This window comes from Oncorhynchus kisutch, linkage group LG9, assembly GCF_002021735.2.
Source record: "Oncorhynchus kisutch isolate 150728-3 linkage group LG9, Okis_V2, whole genome shotgun sequence".
Taxonomy (NCBI): Eukaryota; Metazoa; Chordata; class Actinopteri; order Salmoniformes; family Salmonidae; genus Oncorhynchus; species Oncorhynchus kisutch.
Window position 1 is genome coordinate 23,523,667 of NC_034182.2, and position 17,967 is coordinate 23,541,633.

At 46.3% G+C, this 17,967-nt stretch overlaps 1 long non-coding RNA gene and 2 other non-coding genes across 3 annotated transcripts; 1 reads left to right on the plus strand and 2 right to left on the minus strand.

Moving 5' to 3' along the window:
* Nucleotides 1–429: 429 nt before the first annotated feature.
* trnan-guu (transfer RNA asparagine (anticodon GUU)) lies at nt 430–503 on the minus strand. Its single transcript has one exon. It is a non-coding gene; the product is annotated as a tRNA-Asn (tRNA).
* Nucleotides 504–1,370: 867 nt separating this feature from the next.
* Nucleotides 1,371–1,444, minus strand: trnan-guu (transfer RNA asparagine (anticodon GUU)). The gene has a single exon. It is a non-coding gene; the product is annotated as a tRNA-Asn (tRNA).
* A 5,083-nt stretch (nt 1,445–6,527) lies between these two features.
* Nucleotides 6,528–7,832, plus strand: LOC116375224 (uncharacterized). The gene is made up of 3 exons (XR_004210950.1): nt 6,528–7,441; nt 7,624–7,670; nt 7,755–7,832. It is a non-coding gene; the product is annotated as an uncharacterized LOC116375224 (long non-coding RNA).
* Nucleotides 7,833–17,967: the final 10,135 nt, after the last annotated feature.

Below are 17,967 nucleotides of genomic sequence, written 5' to 3' on the forward strand. Positions count from 1 at the left end.
ACATTGTCCTTCTCGCGAGATAAATATAAATGCTAAGGTTATTCATGCCAGATTGACATCATTTACGTTGTCATACTAGCCAGATTAATAAGAATAAATTATATGTTCCTTGGAGAACACAGAATGATCAAGCTATTGAGTAACAGAAGATCAGAGACCATTGACAGCCATTTTACCAGTAGGTATAGTAACTTGTCATCTTTCATGTTCAACAACACACCAATCACATGTGACAACAGGAAACACAGCAGGTCAAAAGCAAGCTTACTGTAAGGCCAGGAAGGTCTTCCATATCACTAGAAACAGAAAGACAGCATGCCTGGGTGGGATCAAATCAACAACTTTTAAATTAACAGTCTAACGCGCAAACAATTGCACCACAGAGACTTGTCATATCCACATCATGGAGCACAACAAACTGATTAGTGTCATCCCTGGGTGGGCTCAAACCACCAACCTTTAGATTAACAGTCTAACGCACTAAGCAATTGCGCCACAGAGACTTGTGGTGTATTTGATCCTGACGCTTGATCGCTGTCCATTTGTGCTCTCATCCAACTGAACATGGAGTTTACGAAACAACAACACTTTGTTCCAATGGTTGTGTTAACGTGCATCGAAAGTGCAGCAACATTTTCAAGGAAGTAGACCTGTAGTTTTCTAATGTTTGTTAGCTTTTTGAATGGCCTTAAAAGGGCAAAAATGTTGCGCAATGTTCGTCAGCGCAACATTATATTAAAAGGCATTTGGCAGGAGTAATTTCAGCCACAATCACAAATATATTCTGATAAATATATATTTTAAACAACTGCATTTTCACAAATGTAATATATAATCGCCAAGCCTATTCCAAATAATAAGGGGACTGACTCTGGAAGAATGATGAAGTGGCTAGTCACTTTCATGGCGTATAGGCTTATACACACAAACACACTGGACCAACATTGTCCTTCTCGCGAGATAAATATAAATGCTAAGGTTATTCATGCCAGATTGACATCATTTTCGTTGTCATACTAGCCAGATTAATAAGAATAAATTATATGTTCCTTGGAGAACACAGAATGATCAAGCTATTGAGTAACAGAAGATCAGAGACCATTGACAGCCATTTTACCAGTAGGTATAGTAACTTGTCATCTTTCATGTTCAACAACACACCAATCACATGTGACAACAGGAAACACAGCAGGTCAAAAGCAAGCTTACTGTAAGGCCAGGAAGGTCTTCCATATCACTAGAAACAGAAAGACAGCATGCCTGGGTGGGCTCAAATCACCAACTTTTAAATTAACAGTCTAACGCGTAAACAATTGCACCACAGAGACTTGTCATATCCACATCATGGAGCACAACAAACTGAGAACTGTCATCCCTGGGTGGGCTCGAACCACCAAACTTTAGATTAACAGTCTAACGCGCTAACCATTTAAGCCACAGAGACTTGTGGTGTATTTGATCCTGACGCTTGATCGCTGTCCATTTGTGCTCTCATCCAACTGAACATGGAGTTTACGAAACAACAACACTTTGTTCCAATGGTTGTGTTAACGTGCATCGAAAGTGCAGCAACATTTTCAAGGAAGTAGACCTGTAGTTTTCTAATGTTTGTTAGCTTTTTGAATGGCCTTAAAAGGGCAAAAATGTTGCGCAATGTTCGTCAGCGCAACATTATATTAAAAGGCATTTGGCAGGAGTAATTTCAGCCACAATCACAAATATATTCTGATAAATATATATTTTAAACAACTGCATTTTCACAAATGTAATATATAATCGCCAAGCCTATTCCAAATAATAAGGGGACTGACTCTGGAAGAATGATGAAGTGGCTAGTCACTTTCATGGCGTATAGGCTTATACACACAAACACACTGGACCAACATTGTCCTTCTCGCGAGATAAATATAAATGCTAAGGTTATTCATGCCAGATTGACATCATTTTCGTTGTCATACTAGCCAGATTAATAAGAATAAACTATATGTTCCTTGGAGAACACAGAATGATCAAGCTATTGAGTAACAGAAGATCAGAGACCATTGACAGCCATTTTACCAGTAGGTATAGTAACTTGTCATCTTTCATGTTCAACAACACACTAATCACATGTGACAACAGGAAACACAGCAGGTCAAAAGCAAGCTTACTGTAAGGCCAGGAAGGTCTTCCATATCACTAGAAACAGAAAGACAGCATGCCTGGGTGGGCTCAAATCACCAACTTTTAAATGAACAGTCTAACGCGCCAACCAATTGCACCAAAGAGACTTTGTCTCCTACTGACCATCAGCAGGCCAAAGTCTCGTGGAAGCTCACAACAAGTCAGGAAGGGTCGGTTCACATCTCTACAATCTGAAAAATGTCATCCCTGGGTGGTGTCGAAGCACCAAACTTGAGATTGACAGTCAAACAAGCTAACTGTTTGATTGCACTTGAGAGGCTTGTGTTGGCATTGACCCTCAGCAGGCCAAAATAACTGGGAATTTCATTAGAGGTCCAGGATGTCACATGCACATCATGGAGCACAAAACACTGTCATCCCTGGGTGGGCTCAAAACAACAACCTTTAGATTAACAGTCTAACACAATAACCAATTGCGCCACAGAGACTTGTGGTGTATATGACCCTGACGCTTGATCGCTGGCCGTCCGTGCTCTCTTCCAACTGAACATGGAGTTTACGAAACAACAAAACTTTGTTCCAATGGTTGTGTTACCTTGCGTCGAAAGTGCAGCAACATTTTCTAGGAAGTAGCCCTGTAGTTTTCTAATGTTTGTTAGCTTTTTGAATGGCCTTAAAAGGGCAAAAATGTAGCGCAATGTTCGTCAGTGCAATATTATATTAAAAGGCATCTGGCAGGATTAAATTCAGCCACAATCACCAATATATTCTGATAAATATATATTTTAAACAACTGCATTTTCACAAATGTAATATATAATCGCCAAGCCCATTCAAAATAATTTGGAGACTGATTCCGGAAGAATAATGTAGTGGCGAGTCACTTTCATGGCGTATAGGCATACATATACACACAAACACACACACACTGAACCAACATTGTCCTTCTCGCGAGATAAATATAAATGCTACGTTTTTTCATGCCACATTGACATCATTTACGTTGTCATACTAGCCGTATTAATTCATGACTGACATTTTTTGGTGTAAGGGTTTATAAAACATTACTTCAGACTGAGATGTAATTATAATGTTTCCCATGCAGTATATAATGCACTTCTGGTGAATAATTACACAGTCAATGGTGGGATTTGTACTTTGTACTGAGCACAGGAAGGGTTATCAGATCCACCCTCACTTCTCTTTTCCTGTCATCTCATCCTGTTCTACTGAATGTGGGGGAGGAGTGGATTTTAATGAAGTAAAAAAGGACTCACACACTCAGATACGTAAATATATAAAGTTAAAATATGTGATATGCCACATACAGTATAAATGAAACCTGGAAATGCGATATATAAATCCAATTCATTATTATCTTTTATTGATTAGGTAGGACTTTGCATTGCGGTGTATTATTGTGTAATTATTTATGTAGGCACACTGTAATAAGTATTAGAGTGTAACAATGAGTAATTACAACACTTGTTTCATTGTACTACATGAATAATTTTTCAGTAATAACATTATTGTAATAATGTGTGCAGCCATTGATTGTCAGAAATGTTACATTTTTTTATTTTATTTACCCTTTATAACATGTGTATTTGTGTGTTTCAGTTGTGGGTGTTCCTCTGGTCATCAACAAGTGAGTGGGGGACTCCGTGGAGCTGCTGGCAGGCTTAGAGAGGGGACATTTCAAATCATTTATTTATTTATTTTTATTTCACCTTTATTTAACCAGGTAGGCTAGTTGAGAACTAGTTCTCATTTACAAATGTGACCTGGCCAAGATAAAGCAAAGCAGTGTGACACAGACAACAAGACAGAGTTAGACATGGAATAAACAATAAACAAGCCAATAACACAATGAACAAGTCAATGACACAGTAGAAAAAAAGAAAGTCTATATACAGTGTGTGCAAATGGCATGAGGAGGTAGGCACTAAATAGGCCATAGTAGCGAAGAATTACAATTTAGCAGATTAACACTGGAGTGATAAATGAGCAGATGATGATGTGCAAGTAAAGATACTGATGTGAAAAAGAGCAGAAAAGTACATTAAAACAGTATGGGGATGAGGTCGGTAGATTGGGTGGCCTATTTACAGATGGACTATGTACAGCTACAGCGATCGGTTAGCTGCTCAGATAGCTGATGTTTAAAGTTGGTGAGGGAAATAAGTCTCCAGCTTCAGCAATCTTCGCAATTCGTTCCAGTCAATGGCAGAGAACTGGAAGGAAAGGGGGCCAAAGGAGGTGTTGGTGTCACGTTCTGACCTTTATTTCCTTTGTTTTGTATTTATTTAGTATGGTCAGGGCGTGAGTTGGGTGGGCAGTCTATGTTTGATTTTCTATGATTTGGGGTTTTCTATGTTTCGGCCTAGTATGGTTCTCAATCAGAGGCAGGTGTCATTAGTTGTCTCTGATTGAGAATCATACTTAGGTAGCCTGGGTGTCACTGTGTGTTTGTGGGTGATTGTTCCTGTCTTTGTGTTTGCACCAGAAGGGACTGTTTTAGGTTTTCTCACATTTGTTGTTTTTGTTTAGTTATCTCATGTGTAGTTTCTTTATAAATTAAAGAATATGAATAACCACCACGCTGCGCTTTGGTCCGCCTCTCCTTCAGATGAAGAAAACCATTACAGAATCACCCACCAACCAAGGACCAAGCGGCGTGGTAACGGGCAACGGCAAAAGCAGCAGCAGGAGCAGCAGCAGCAGCAGTGGGAGAGGCTGCACTATTTGGAGAGATGGACTTGGGAGGAGATTCTAGACGGTGAAGGACCCTGGGCAGAGCCAGGAGAATATTGCCGCCCCAAGGCCGAGCTGGGGGCAGCAAAAGCAGAGAGGTGGCATTATGAGGAACTAGCACGGCAGAGCGGATGGAAGCCCGAGAGTCAGCCCCAAAAATTTATTGGGGGGGGGGGCTCACAGGGAGTATGGCTATGCCAGGTAGGAGACCTGTGCAAACTCCCTGTGGTTACCGGGAGGCAAGAGAGACCGGGCAGGCACCGTGTTATGCGGTGGAGCGCACGGTGTCCCCAGTGCGGGTGCACAGCCCGGTGCGGTACATTCCAGCTCCGCGTATCGGCCGGGCTAGAGTGGGCATCAAGCCAAGTGCCATGAAGCCGGCTCTACGCATCTGGCTTACATGGCACCAACCTTGCACACGGTGTCCCCGGTTCGCCTGCATAGCCCAGTGTGGGCTATTCCACCTCGCCGCACTGGCAGGGCGACCGGGACCATTCAACCGGGTAAGGTTGGGCAGGCTCGGTGCTCAAGAGCTCCAGTGCGCCTGCACGGCCCGGTCTATCCGTCACCACCTCCACGCACCAGCCCTCCGGTGGCAGCCCCCCGCACCAGGCTGTCTCTCCGGCCCATCCTTACAGGGGCTCCCTCCTCTCCAGCGCTGCCGGAGCCTCCCGCCTGTCCGGCGCCGCTGCCGGAGCCTCCCGTCTGTCCGGCGCCGCTGCCGGAGCCTCCCGCCTGTCCAGGGCGCCGCTGCCGGAGTCTCCCGCCTGTCCGGCGCCGCTGCCGGAGTCTCCCGCCTGTCCGGCGCCGCTGCCGGAGTCTCCCGCCTGTCCGGCGCCGCTGCCGGAGTCTCCCGCCTGTCCGGCGCCGCTGCCGGAGTCTCCCGCCTGTCCGGCGCCGCTGCCGGAGTCTCCCGCCTGTCCGGCGCCTCTGCAGGAGCCTGACGTCCGGCGCCTGTCCAGCTACGTCTTGACGAGGGGGCGGGGTCAGATCCAATCATCAATGGGGCTGACCAATCAGCTGCTTGGGGAGAATTCAGGAAGCCATCTCCTGAAATACATACATGCAAATACACAAACTACAACACAGAAACTGGGGAACGTAACACCAGTGAACTGAGATAAGGCGGAGCATTACCTAGCATAGACTTATAGATGACCTGGAGCCAGTGGGTCTGGCGACGAGTATGTAGCGAGGGCCAGACAACTAGAGCATACAGGTCGCAGTGGTGGGTGGTGTAAGGTGATTTGGTAACAAAACGGATTGCACTGTGATAGACTGCATCAGGTTTGCTAAGTAGAGTATTGAAAGCTATTTTTTAGATGACATCGCCAAAGTCGAGGATCGAAAGGATAGTCAGTTTTACTAGAGTAAGTTTGGCGGCGTGAGGCAGATGTTTAATATGAGTCTGGAAAGAGAGTTTACGGTCTAGCCAGACACCTAGGTATTTATAGTTGTCCACATATTCTAGGTCAGAACCGCCCAGGGTGGTGATGCTAGTCGGGCGGGCGGGTGCGGGCAGTGTACGGTTGAAAAGCATACATTTGGTTTTACTAGCGTTTAAGAGCAGTTGGAAGCCACGGAAGGAGTGTTGTATGGCATTGAAACTCGTTTGGAGGTTAGTTAGCACAGTGTCCAAGGAAGGGCAGTGCCCATTGGTCCATTGGAGATGAAGTATACGGGAAAGGAGAATTCAACTCAGAAGTTGTATATTCACCTGGATCCCAGTTTGAGGGGAGACTAAAGATGAACACCAAAAACCTCAGTTTAACAGTCAGAGACTGCAAGAAACATTTTTGCATCTTATTTTGATATAATTCTTATTTATATCCATAACCATGGCTGATGATCTTTAAATTATAACACAGGTTTTGTGGTTTCATACTGACCTTACTCACCAAGCGTTATTAAATTTCCATCACATTTTCATGTCGTCTTTCTCCTGGTGGTATGGCTACGGTAGGGTTCATTTAGAAGACTGATTGAGTCTCTATCTCTCTCCTGGTTGGTCAGAGCCTATAACTACGGTGGCGATCTAGACAGACATCAAGCTCTTGGTCAACCACTCCTGTACGGTACGGCTGGTGTGCAACGTGTCCTGCTACCCCAACATTACCTACACCTGGGAAAGAGACAATGAGATGCACGGGGATGGCCAGCAGATTCACTTCTCTCTCTCACCAGCAGAGAGAGACATCAGTGTAAAGTGTAACGCCTCCAACCTAGTCATTTGGAAAACTGCCTTTGAGACAGGAAAGTGTAGTAATGACACACCACCCCTTGTACCTAGATATCATAATAATCCCTTCTATACACTTTTCAGTGTGCTTATACGCTGATGTTGTCAAATATAATATGTAGTGCATGTGATTACGTTGGATGTATATGATATAGAGCAATATAGTCTTTATCATGTTGAATAGTCTATTCATGTGTGTTGTACAATATTTGACAGAACTGGTGTGGTATACCATCTACATCGGAATATCAGTAGGAGGCGCTGTAGTGCTGATCCTCACTGTAGCAGGGGCAGTGTGCTACTGCAGGGGCCGAAGTAACACAGGTATGTACAGCTTAGGGGCCTCCATTATACTTAAAGTGACAATTCGGGTGGTTCTAGAAGTATTCTAGAAGTATTCTTCAGCCGATATGATTTTGGGGGGGATTTGCTAGAAATGAGAAAAAGAGTGAGACCCCTCATTAATTCCTGGGTATGTTTGTTGATGTCCTGAATGAATCTTACAGACAACACAACATATGCTGATGTTATCATCAACACAAGAAGTAGAGATGTAAGTTTGAATTGTCATTATTATGTATCTGAATGTGTGGGAGCTGTATGTACTGTATTGTAATGGACTGTATTTTGATTCCAGACAAGATCAAACAGTCATGTAAACCCAACATCCATCTATGAAACTGTCAATGATCTGGTTATCCCAAGATTGAACAAGGTAAGATATAAATGGTCATAATGGTAAAATGTATGTGGTTGAATGGAAGACTATGTAGTCTACTTTGAGAATAGTCAGTACCTTTCTTGATACTGAAACAGTTTCTTCTTGATTATCTGTCACATGTAGCCGCAGACTCTGTGTATGACACGATTACATTTGGACGCTCAAAAAACTCACCCTGGGGCGACTATTAGAGATGTTTGGAACTCACACATGAAAAGGTTAAACATCTCTAATAGTCGCCCCAGCGTGAGTTATTCTTATGCACGTGCTGTTAGAACGTTCTCTCAATTCCAGAATGTGATTGTTACGCAACTGCCCTCAAACCAAGGCATGCAGCCTGTTTTTATTTGTAGGCTGTTTTTAGCTTGTCAATTTCAAATGATTTTCTAACACGGGTTTTATTTTCTAAGAACAGTTCGTATTCGAGGGGTGTTCCGCCTCCTCGTTCATTCACATAAAAGTAGTCATTTTTACTTTTGAGGACATAGTTGTTTTTGGACATTTCTGACTCGGACAAAATTCCCAAAGCACTTCCCAATTGTGTGTGCAGTTCAAGTCTGCAGACATTTGCGCATCTCCCGTCCTGCACCCACATATTTCACATTTCCTGTCTGTTGCCTGCATCGCAGCCATTGTTGTTTTCGTTACCAATAATACCTTAGGAAATGTGTGCGTTTCTATCAAAGTAAGTGCCTTATTACATTATAATAGTTTCTGTATGTCGTGTTATGTCGTTTCTAATGTAGCATAATATATTTGTGTAAATTCCTTATAACCGTGGACACGCGAGGAAACGTTACTCATTTCATAACCTTTATGGTGTTATATTCAATCATGCTTATGTTGCTAGCTGCATTCTTCTATTAGCTCTGTAAAACAATGCTAATTGCATCAGAGAAGTATTAGCTTGTGCTGTATTTTGAAGCTACCTTGACCTTATGACTTCTAAGTGGGCAGTGGTCTAATGCAGAGCATCTTATTGCTAGAGGCGTCACTACAGACACGCTGGTTCAAATCCGGGCTGTGTTTCTATCTAAGTACCTTATTACGTTAATAGATTTTGCATGTGAACTATATGTCCAATTACACAAAATGCCTTGTTCAGTGATCATCTCACTTGTTCGTTGGCAGTGAACTATGTGGGCATTGAGGGCAGTGTCCATCAGATGGAAAAATATCTTCTTATACCACTTGTTCGTTTTTCGAGTACATTCCACAAAGCTGTTTATCATGTCCGCCTTATTCACTGCCCCCTTTTTGAGGTTATAGTCAAGCACACAGTCTGGATTGATTATTATCTCTCCCGTCAGGTGGTCAACCTTCCCTGTGGCCGACATGGTTGCTGTATGGACAGTGGAGAGGATATGGACGTCTCGTTTGTCATGCCACTTTGCTGCCAGCTGTTGACCGTTCTCCTTGAACTCCACCTCTCCTCTGCATCTTCCTGCATCCAAATGTTTCCTGCATCCCCTTCGTGTTTGTCCTGACTGTGTCACAGGCCCTGTGCTGTTGGAGAGCAGATGCTGGAAGAGTGTGGGACTCCTGTAACAATTGTCCACATACATAGTGTGTCCCTTGCTGAGATGAGGAGCCAGCATGGTCATCACCATGGACCAAGACACCCCAAGCCCCTCATGCTCATCAATGCTATTGTGTTAGCGTGCTAAACGCTAAATCTCCTCAGCCTTTTCACTCCTGTTTTAGGATCCCCTTTAATCACTGTGTTGCTAATTAAGCAGGGCCTTTCAGTATGCTATTGCAGTATGCTAATATACTAACACAGGGTAGCTCCAAATGCTATTGTCAGGCTGGTAAGAACATTTCTTATTTCATATAATGGGTAATTTAGGATGGCAGTAGCATTGTAGAAATGCAGGCATCGCAGCAAAACTAGGAAGCGGTCTTGGCAAAGAAGGGAGTTGCAAACAGGATCTGTGCTCCAGTATTCTCTTAGGGAGTTCTTCTTTACTATCCCCATGAGAAGGACTGTCACCAGTAGGGTATACATTTCACTAATTGTGGTTGTCCCCCCCACTCCTGGCTCTCTCTTCTCCTGTAGCTCCAAGGCATAGCGATTGGTCTCTACTATGTATACCCACCAGCTCCGCTGTCAGAAACAACTTGAAGAACTCTGCCTCAGATGGAAATGGCAAGGGGTATTGCACTCCAGACTGGGACTCATCAAAGCAAACAGCAGGGCCAGGAGGGGTGAAATGGCTGGCAGCCTTCCAGCTACCACAGAACTCCTGTACTTTATCCACTGTCGGTCTGCCTCCACCACCACCACTCATTGGCTGGGGGGCAGCGCCTCACTGTCACTGTCAGAATCTGATTGCTGACTTTCATACTCAGACTCAATGTCAGAACAAAAAAATCTCCAGAATTTCTGCATTTGTAAGTTGTTTCCTTTTGAAAGACATTGCTAATGTTACAGCTTAGCTCACTAGCTACATACATACCCCGATCAGAGACTATGTCCTCAGGCACCCCGTAGTGTCGGAAGACGTGTGTAAACAGGGCCTCCGCAGTCTGTAGGGCCGTAGGGAGACCGGGCAAAGGGAGGAGACGGCAGGACTTAGAAAACCGATCCACAATGACCAGGATCGCGGTGTTGCCCTGTGAGGGAGGAAGATCCGTGAGGATGTCCACCGAAAGGTGCGACCACGGCCTTTGTGGTCGCACACCGAGCAGGAAGAAACATAAACCCTCACGTCCTTGGCCAAGGTGGGCCACCAGTATTTCTCACAAAGGCAACGCACCGTCCGACCGATTATACCGATTATACTCTTGCCACCAGGCAAGAGGTCGTGTGGGCCCAATAGATTAAACGGTCGCAGACAGCAGACGGAACGTACAGACGCGCAGCTGGACACTGGGGAGGAGTGGGCTCTGTGCATAACTTGTGTAGAGGAGTCAGGTGCAGGACAGCAGATATGAGTAAGTCAACGTAATTTACTCAAAAATAGGCAAATATAATACAAATAAGCAAGCCCATATAACGGACCGAATAACATACAAACAATCACTCACAAAAAAACATGGGGGAACAGAGGGTTAAATAATGAACAAGTAATTGGGGAAGTGAAACCAGGTGTGTAAAACGAAGACAAAACAAATGGAAAATGAAAAGTCAATCGGCGATGGCGAGAAGGCCGGTGACGTTGACCGCCGAACGCCGCCCGAACAAGGAGAGGGACCGACTTCGGCGGAAGTCGTTGTTTGAATGTTAAATGACGAGACAGAGGCATTGATGCGAGTAACCAGTCTTGTTCAGTACATGACAACACATCCGGGTATCTCAAGCACCCCGGTAAAACACAAGAGTTGCAGTAATGAACATTTACCAACAGATGGCATCACTGTGCCATCTTACACCCATAACATCTTCCATTTAATAAAATAGGACAGGAGGTGTCAATTCACTAACAAAACAAACCTAGTAACAATTTAGTAATGTTTTTTTTCTTCTTTTTTTTCCAGGTAACAACAACACATTTTGATATTCTCTTCACTTTTATCTCTGTCAACAATCCCTGATGGGAAACCTAAAGATTAAGTATTTTTGGTGGCTGGGACAGACACCCGCAGCATGAAAAGACAGGGGGCTTTGTCTGCGAGGACTGCGGGTTCCCGCACAGGCGTGTCACCTGAATGTCTAAGGGGAGAATTGATGGGCGAGGGAGCGGCCGACCTGTGATCCCCTGGCTCTTCGCCCAGTGCCTCATGCCCCATGGACTTGCTGGGGTTCTGTCTTTTGTCATGTGACCCCTTTGACCATCAGGGTTCTGAGTAGGTGCTGGCTCAGCAATCCGAAGGTCAACCCTGTTACGACGGTACAGTGATCCATTCACTTCGACCAAGTAGGAGCGTGGTGCACTTTCTGTACACAGGATCCGAGTCTCCAGAGGCCTGTCCGGTCCCCTGGTAGTGGCTTCATTCGCACCGTTTCACCCACCCTGAGCTCAGGTAAGTCTTTTGCTGATTTGTCGTAGATGAACTTGGAGACCTGTCTTCTGTGACGTAGCTTCACCAGCACGTCTGTCACCACACATGGCTCCAGAAGAGTGCTGGCTACTGGCAGAGCTGCTTTTAAGCGCCGTGCCATGAGGCGCTGTGTCGGGCTGCTGTCCATGCCTTCTGTCTGGTGGTATTGCGCCACTGTAGGATTGCTTTCCAGGCATCTTTGCCCTCTCGCAGAGCATTTTTGCAGAGGTTCTTTGCGATTTTTTTACTGCGGACTCCGCCTTCCCATTAGCTTTTGGGTGTCGTGGTGATGAAGTGACTTGCTCGAATTCCCATCCTGCAGCAAATTTTCGGAACTCAACTCCGGAGAATTGGGGTCCATTGTCTGAAATTACCCTATCTGGCTGGCCATAGCGGGCAAACTGAGCCTTGCAGCGTTTGATCGTTGTCTCTGCTGAGAGGTCGGGGAGGAGGTCGATCTCCCAAAAGTCTGATTAATGATCGACTACCAGCAGAAAGTCTTTGCCACTGTGCTGGAAGAGATCTAGACTTACTATCTGCCAGGGGCACATCGGTAGCTCGTGGGACATCATCGTCTCTCTCTGTTGCTCAATGGCATATTCATTGCAGATTGTGCATTTACTGACATAGTCTTTGATTTCACTCTGCATTCCTGGCCAATACAGTGTGTCACGTGCTTGTCTGTAACAGGCCTCACCTCCTATGTGACTTGAGTGCACGCGTGCCAACATCTCAGGCCGCAGAGACCGGGGAATAACGACTCTCTGACTCTTGAATATTACTCCGTTTTGAACACTGAGCTCCTCTTTGACTGGCCAATATTCTCTGACGGCTAAAGCAGTTTCTCCCCTGCAGTCGGGCCAGCCCATCAGAATCACAGACCTCAATGCCTGGAGTTGCCCGTCCCTGTCTGTGTGCTGTCTGATTTGTATAAGGCGCTGGTCCGTAACATTAAGGTAGTCAGCCTGGTTGATGTGTTCAACATCCACTTGCTCTGTTTGTAAGCTGCACACTGCTTGTTGTTCATGCATGGAGCGTGTGTGAGTGCCTGATGCAGTAGCCCTGCTGAGCGTGTCACTGACATACATCTCTGGCCCTGGCTTATACACCACCTTGAGGTTGTAGTTTTGTAGGGCCAGTAGCATGCTCTGGAGTCGTTTTGGGGCATTCAGGAGGGGCTTGCTGAATATAGCAATAAGGGGCTTGTGATCTGTCTCTGCAGTAATATTGTCGCGCCCATACAGGTAGTGGTGGAAGCGTTGGCATGCAAACACAATGCTGAGGCACTCCTTCTCTATCTGGGCATAGTTCTGCTCTGTTGGGGTGAGTGCCCTAGAGGCGAATGCCACAGGCTGGCCCTCCTGCACGAGGCAACAGCCAAGTCCATACTGGCTTGAGTCACTCTGAATCGTGACAGGTTTTGACACATTGTAGTATCGCAGTACAGGTGTCTGGGTGACCAGTTTTTTTTATTTCCCTCACCGCTGCGTCATGTTTTGGGAGCCAATGCCAGATGGTGTCCTTGTCCATGAGCCTCCTCAGTGGCTCACACACTTCAGAGAGCCGCGGTAGGAATTTGGCCAGGTAGGTGACGAATCCGACAAAGCGCTGCACTCCCTTCACGTCAGATGGGTGGGGCATTTCCAAGACAGCCTTCACTTTTTCAGGATCCGGTGGAGGACAAGGTGGAGGACAAGATGTGCCCATGAAAGCGGACCTCTGGCACTTTAAACTGAAGCTTTTTCATGCTTAGCCTTAGCTTGACCTGTCTGCATCTGACCATCAGGGCCAGCAGCTTGGCGTCATGGTCACATTCTGCCTCCTCATCACTGTCCCCACAGCCCACTACGAGGATGTCATCTGCTATGGGTTCCACGCCACTGAGTCCCATCAACAGCTCATGCTGTTTCCGCTGATACACCTCTGGAGCCACGGAGACACCAAACGGAAGCTTCAACCACCTCTTCCTGCCCCAGGGTGTCCAAAAGGTGGTCATGTAGCTACTGGGCTCGTCGAGCTTGCACTGCAGGAAGGCATCTCTGGCATCCACGAGCGTGAAGACTCTGGCCTTTGGAAGCTTGTAAAGAACATCCTCCAACGTGGGCATAATGTAATGTGAACGTCGCAGAGCCCGGTTGAGGTGTTTAGGATCAATGCATATCCGTAGCTTGTCTGGTTTCTTGACGATAACCATATTACTTATCCAGTCCGTAGGCTCGGTGACGGATATGATGTGGCCATCTGCTTCGTATTTGTCAAGCTGAGCCTTCGTAGCTGCTTTCATGGCCACTGGTACATTGCGGGGTGCACACTGTACAGGCTGGATTGCTGCGTCCAACTCAAAGTGGACTTCCCCAGGAACTGACTCGACCGGTGCGTTGAAGACATCATGGTACTTGCTTAGGAGTGTCTCCTTGCTCAGGGGCCCAGCCTGGACTTTGTCTATAATGTTAAGATCAACTGGGATGGTGAAGTTAATAAGTCCAAGGCGCTCGCATGTAGAACCTGACAGTAATGGCTGTTGACTAGCTTCAACTATTTCAAACTCAAGGGTGTATTTCTGGCCACGTAAAACACACTCTGTCACAAACAGGCCTAAAGAGGTCATGAACTGGCCTGAATACAGTTTCAGCTTGGTGCTACTCTGTGTGAGTTTGTCTCTGGGCGCGAGCCTCCTTTTGTCTTTAAGGCTCATAACGTTGCATGTGGCCCCTGAATCTAGCTGGCATTGCTGTGGTTTATTATTAAGTAGCAGAGTGACAAACCACTTTTGTCCTTTTGCCCTCACTGCCCCTATGCACTCGCTAGAATGTACATCCTCTGTGCTGCCGTTCCCTTCATCTGTGTTTGTTTCAATGGAGTGCTCTTTACCCTCCTTTCTCTTGCTTTTCATGCAGACCCTTGCGAAGTGATTAGCTGTACCACAGGATTTGCATATTTTTCCATAGGCTGGGCAGTGTTCTTTTCCTCGTCCATGAGAAATGCCACAATATCGGCATGTATTGGGGTTGTCTACTGCAGAGTTGGCTGTAGTATTAGCATTAGCTGTGACAAAGGGGAATTTCTTTACTGGCTGCCTGAATGTATCATTGACATTGTCTGTATGTTGCCTTTCTAGCTCCATGGACCTCATCCGTATATCAGTAAGCTCTGCTGCACGGCATGTCTCCACTGCCAAGGCCAGCGTCAGGTCACATTCTCTCAGCAAACGTCTGCGGGTGCCCTCATCAGTTATGCCAAGCACAATCGTATCTCTGATCAGTTCATCTCTTAAAGCACCATAGTCACATGTAGCTGCCTTTTCCCTTAACCTAGTGACAAAGCTGTCAATGGACTCCCCGTCCTCCTGTTTGCAACGACCGAAAACATAACGCTCGTAGATGACGTTCTTTGCTGGCGTAAAGTAATGTTCAAGAGCATCAAGAATAGCTTTAGCGTTACCTTGCTGTGCTGCTGTTAGGTACAGGTTGTGTTTGTATACGTGTCGGCATTCAGTTCCCATTATAGTCCTTAAATTGGCAGCCACTACCTCATCTTCCTTTTCCAGAAGTCCCGTTGCTAGCGCATAGTCCTCCCATTCACTTCTAAACGTATCCCAGTTCGTGCTCCAATCCCCGCAGCTTCATAACAGCGGGAGGGGGAATGTTCGCTGCCATATCTAACCGGTGCTAACAACACTGAAGCTAACTAGCAAACTCACTCTAGCTTAAGGCCAATTCCGGGCAAACTTTACACAAATAAGCATTTGTTTGTAAACCAGAGCATGTGACTCTAATTTGCGGAAAGCATGGTTAGTTATCCGACTCTGACACCATGTTTGAATGTTAAATGACGAGACAGAGGCATTGATGCGAGTAACCAGTCTTGTTCAGTACATGACAACACATCCGGGTATCTCAAGCACCCCGGTAAAACACGAGTTGCAGTAATGAACATTTACCAACAGATGGCATCACTGTGCCATCTTACACCCATAACAGTCGTGACACCTGTGGACATTATAAAAGGTCATATTTATTTATGATAAAACAATAGGCAGTTTGGATTGCAGATTTATGTTTTTTTCTAAAAAGAAACAGAATAGCCCGCAAATTTGTTGTGTTTTTTCAACATGGCCCCTGATTGAGTTTGATACCCCTGATGTAAAGCAACACTTTCTAACAAAATCGCTATGCACCATACTGCTGTCAGTCTTCTGTAAACCACATTCAAAGTTGACTTATACTTTTTGAACCCATAGAGAAGTGGTCCATGTCTGTACTAATATGATGACATAGAGAGAGGGCAGACCCAGTAGACTGAGGGGTTATGTTGTTGCTATGTGACCAGTGACCATATTAGTTTCTATATTGTGATCCACAAGAATGTGGAGTAGTTACAGGCCTGTCCTGACGGGGGTGACAGCTAATCCTAGATGTTTACCTTAGTAATCCCAATGATAGTTAAATCTGTTTCTGATTTCCCCTGTAACCTTTCTCTCCACATGTTGGTTTCTTCACACATGTTGTACATGTGTTCTACGCTCTACAACAAGCCACTTAGACATTTTTAGAGGTAAATAGTTGATAAAAATGTATTCTTGATTTCCACGTGTTTGTGTATGAAGACTAATTACCAGATTTAATAAGCCTTTGAGGGGAAAAGGAATAAGATATTCATGGAAATGAAGACAGTGTAGTGGTCTGAGTGTAGCTGGTGCAGAGGAGTCAGGCGCAGGACAGCAGAGATGAGTAACACAATTAACTTTACTCAAATATTCCAATAACATGTCGTAATACTGAGCCCACAATAATGGACCGAACATACATAAAACAATCGAGTACAAAAACCATGGGGAAAACAGAGGGTTAAATAATGAGCATGTAATAGGGGAATTGAAACCAGGTGTGTAAAACAAAGACAAAACAAATGGAAAATGAAAACTGGATCAGCGATGGCTAGAAGGCCGGTGACGTCGACTGCCGAATGCCGCCCGAACAAGGAGAGAGACCGACTTCAGCGGAAGTCGTGACAATACCCCCCTAACGCGCGGCTCCAGCTGCGTGTCGACACCGACCTCCGGGAAAACCTGGAGGACGAGGCGCAGGGCGATCCGGATGGAGACTGTGGAACTCCGCAGCAATGAAGGGTCCAAAACGTCATCCACCGACACCCAGCATCTCTCCTCCAGACCGTACCCCTCCCACTCCACGAGGTACTGAAGGCCCCTCGCCCGAAGCCTCGAGTCCAGTATGGCTCGAACAGCATACGCCAGGGTCCCCTCGATGTCCTGAGGGGGCGGAGGAACCTCCCGCACCTGAGACTCCTGGAGTGGACCAGCCACCACCGGCCTGAGGAGAGACACAAGGAACTAGGTTTAATACGGTAATCGGGGGGAGCTGTAACCTGTAGCAAACCTAGTTCAGTCTCCTCAGGACTTTGAATTGCCCCACAAACCTCGGGCCCAGCGTCCGGGAGGGCAGGCGGAAGGCAGGTTTGGGGTTGAGAGCCAGACCCGGTCCCCAGGTGCAAACACCGGGGCCTCACTGCGGTGACGGCCGGCGCTCGCCTTGTGACGCCTCACGGCCCGTTGAAGGTGCACATGAGCGGCGTCCCAGGTCTCCTCCGAGCGCTTTAACCATTCGTCCACTGCAGAAGCCTCAATCTGGCTCTGATGCCAAAGTGCCAGAACTGGCTGATACCCCAGTACTCACTGGAAGGGGGAGAGGTTAGTGGAGGGGTGGCGGAATGAGTTTTGGGCCATCTCTGCCCAGGGGATGAACGCCGCCCACTCCCCCGGCCGGTCCTGGCAATAAGACCGCAGAAACATACCCACATCCTGGTTTACTCTCTCCACCTGCCCGTTACTCTCGGGGTGAAAACCCGAGGTAAGGATGCCCTCCAGACCCTTGACGTGAACTGGGGACCCCCATCAGACACTATATTCTCAGACACCCCGTAGTGCCGGAAGACGTGTGTAAACAGGGCCTCCACAGTCTGTAGGGCCGTAGGGAGACCGGGCAAAGGAAGGAGACGGCAGGACTTACAGAACCGATCCACAACGACCAGGATCGTGGTGTTGCCTAATGAGGGAGGAACATCCGTGAGGAAGTCCACTGATAGGTGACACCACGGCTGTTGTGGAACGGGTAAGGGTTTTAACTTC